A 3,645-nucleotide genomic window follows, 5' to 3' on the forward strand; every position below is an offset into this window, starting at 1 on the left:
CACACACACACACGGGAACGTCTCCCAACTCTCCCCACCTCAAACCCATGTCCTCAGCCTGGCTGCAAAGATGACCTCGCGGCCCTGGGACCTGGAAGCTGTGGCTGTGCCTGACCCTGGAGGGGTCACAGGGGTCCAGCGCCCGGAGCGGCTCTAGAGCGGCGCCGCGGGGCTGGACGGGTGTCCCAGAGAGCCGGCGGCTGCGCTGATGGGGTGGTGGAGATGCACCCCTTGGCCCGCCAGGCGGCACAACCCGCGCCCCCGCCCCATTCCTCCCTCTCTCCTCGAGAAAGAAAGGCCGGAGTTCCACCACTGAAGAGCCTTCATCCTCTCCCCCTACACGCAAAGTTGCTCCAAGTCGCCGGGGTTCCCGCGACACGCGAGGGTTAGGCGGGGCCGCCCAGCGGGCGAGAGCGCGGTCACGAACAGGGGTGCCGAGCGCGCCCCCCTGCAGCTCCGCGCGTGCACCCTCCCACAACGGGCGCGCACCCAACACCCCACCCCTAACCCGCGGCCCCTGAGGCTCCCGCCCAATCAGAGGCCGCGCACGCGGCGCTGCCGGCAGGCAGAGACACCCCAGCTCCCTGGCCTGCGCCCCCGCGGCCCCCGCCCCGCCGCGGTCTCTCGGCCCGGCCACACTCACCGTCCCGGGCGCGCAGTCCGCGCGCAGCTCCTCTCCGGGGCCGCATTCCCCGGCTCCGTTTCCCTCCTGTTCCCGCTCCGGCTTGGGTTCCCGCTCCGCAGGGCTCGGCTCTGAGATGGTGGCCGCGGCAACGAGCGAGGCAGGGAGGGCGTGTGCGCGCGTGTGTGTATGTGTATGTGTGTGTGAGCGCGCGCGGTGTGTGTGCGTGTGCACGGGAGAGCCCCGCGCTCCCCTGCGCGCCCCACTCCTGCCTCCTGCTCTCCACTCTGCGATGCCAGCAGAATCCCTAACGCGCGCTCCCACCCTCCTGGGCGCTCACACTCGCGCACACACGCGCACACCCGGGCGCGCGCACACCCTCCGCCACCGCACACCCGGCTCCGCACTCCCGACTCTCGCCCTCCTGGGGCGCTCACAAAGGCCCCTGGCCCCGGCCTGCCGGAGCCCCCGGAGCGGGGCCTGAGGAGTGGCCCTGCGGTCCTACCGGGCTGGCCCCGCCTTAGGTCCTCCGGTGCTCCCAGAGGGGCCCCCTCGGGCGTCCCTGCTCCTTCACCCTGCCCTGCCGGGCCGCGGCCGTGCTCTAAGCCTGACCCCCGGCCGGGGAGCCCGACTCCGGCTTCCGGCGCTCCCACCCAGAGGCGCTGGCTCCCTCCTCCTCGCCTGCTCCGCCGCCTGCAGCCGCGTGCTCTCCCGCTCCTTTCTTTCCCTCTTTTCTGTCACTGCCTATCCTTTTATCTCCTCTCCTTTCTCCCACCTGCAGCCGCCCCGATCCCTGTCCTCAGTCTCTCCGGCTGCCTCTCTATCTTGCCGACGCCCTCTCCCGCGCCTCTTCCCCACCGCCCTGCGCTGCCCTCACATTCTCCGCATTACATGGGGTGCCGCCCGCCACTCGCCGGGCCCAGGGTGCGGACGCACTGTGGGCGGCGAGGGGACCCGCCGAGCCCGGGCCCCACCGCCCCCTCGGCTCTCCGCTTGCTCCTCGCTCCTCGCTGCGGCCTGGCGGGCGGCTACGTCCCGCACTAGCCTCGGCTGTCGCTGACAGCTCCCATCTCGCCCGGGCTTAAAGGGATAGCGCACCGGGCTCGACCTGCCCCACCCGGGGGCGCCGAGGAGGGCGGCCTCCTGCGCCGGCACAGTCCGGGGTGGTGGCGCAGCCGGGGCGGTGCGGACGGCGTCCTGTCCGCCGCGGTTGAGCCCAGCCCTCCCGGGCTGGAGGTGAGTCAAGGAGAGGGCGGTCGGGCCTGACCACGCCATCCAGGGGGCGCTCCGTGCTTGTTGGCGGCTAAGCCTAGGGGCAGGCTGGAGGTGTGAGGCAGTGCAGGCTGGGCGCCCAGCACTGCGGGGCGGGGAGAGGAGGGATCAGGGAAGCAGCTGTCCGGATCTGAGCACAGGGTGAGGACACCTGTCATGCTAAGAGGACAAGGCTCACAGAATGGCCTCCCCCTCTTGCTGTGTGACCTTGGGCAAATGCCTGCCTCTCTCTGGCCTCAGTTTACACTTCCTTGGAAGGCCATTGGCTTCCATCATCTCTGGGGCTCTGATTTGGTGGTAGATCCCTCCAAAAATGAGAGAGCAGGAGGTATGACGGAACTTCGCGGCGGGTGGGGGTGGAGGAGGTCCAGGAAAGCTCCTGGAGGAGTTGACACTGAAGCTAGATATTGAAGGGTGAGTAGGAGTTGACTGGGCAGAAAGGGCATCCCATGGTAAGAGAAGAGGATATACAAAGACCTGGAAGCGGGAAACAGGGAAAATGCATGTATTTGCTGGGAGGAGAAGCTGTAAGAGCCTTGAATTGAGGAGTTTCAACTTTGTTCTGGGGCAGCAGTGGGGATGCCACTTAGTTAATCTAGGCAGAAGCCCTCCCCATCCTCCAGCCATCACAGAGGCATTGCTAAGGGCTCCCCAAATCCAGGAGCTTTTGAAAGAGGCCTCCTCTCCTCTCCTCTCTTCTCCTCTCCTCTCCTCTCTTCTCTCCTCTTCACTCCACCCAGTCCCAACTTCTCCCAATATCTCCAGCCAGGCGCAGCACAGCCTCCCCCTGCTGACCGGAGCTGGAAGTGAGAGAAGCCCAGGCCTTGCTGTAGTGGTGCTGTGAGTCCCAGAAGGGTCAGACTTTAGCACCCACCAACCAAGGTGCCCTGAAAAGACCCAAGCCTTTGTTGTCAGGCCATACCCAGTGCCAATTCCAGCTTCACTGTCCTCTTCTGTACAATGGGAATAAAAATACTCAGCCACAAAGGAGGTTGGCAAAGAATTCATGAGAATTCACACACAAGAGTAACCCAGCACGCAGGAAGCATTCAACAAATGTTCTTTTCCTTCTGCACACCTGGCCTTGGCTCTGTGGACCATCGCAAAGGCCCTTACTCTCTCCCTTTTCCCTTCTTCCCTGGCCATTTTCCTCCTGCCTTCCTACCAGACTTCCTGGGGGCCTCAAGGGAAATGAGCTCGCAGCTGTTGCCTGCTCTGGTTCAAAGCACCTCCTGAGGAGTCTTCCCAGGGCTTCCAGGTGGGCCCTAGGGAAGCCAAACAGAGACATACAGCCTTTCCCCAGAGTCCCTGACATCCAAGCAAAGCAGCAGTCTACAACCCCATCCATTTCTCCCACTCTCCTATTCTGGGAGCCACACAGCCTTTGTGTTTGTGCTTGGGAATTTATGCCCCCAGTTTTGCTGTGCAACCTCAGATAGGCAGCACACCCTCTCTGAGCCTCAGCTTCTTCCCTAAGTATGGAGACATGCTGGTGTGCCACACAGGGGCAATGAACATAAATCTAAGTCATTTATTTTCCCTCAGCAGGCCCAGGCCATGTCCTCTATCCAGGAACTCTGCACAGAGGCAGGCAGGTACAGAAGACTTTTTGAGAGCCCCTTATGTCCTGCCGTTGTGCTAGTGACCAGGAGCTGTTACCACCTCTGCCTCCCAGCAGACTTTACAGAGAGGCAAGGCATAAATATGAACAGACCCACTTGGAGGAATCACTCTCCTGCCAGAGCAGCAGA

This window comes from Neophocaena asiaeorientalis, unplaced genomic scaffold (genome assembly GCF_003031525.2).
Source record: "Neophocaena asiaeorientalis asiaeorientalis breed wild unplaced genomic scaffold, Neophocaena_asiaeorientalis_V1.1 scaffold54, whole genome shotgun sequence".
In the NCBI taxonomy this organism is placed as follows: domain Eukaryota; kingdom Metazoa; phylum Chordata; class Mammalia; order Artiodactyla; family Phocoenidae; genus Neophocaena; species Neophocaena asiaeorientalis.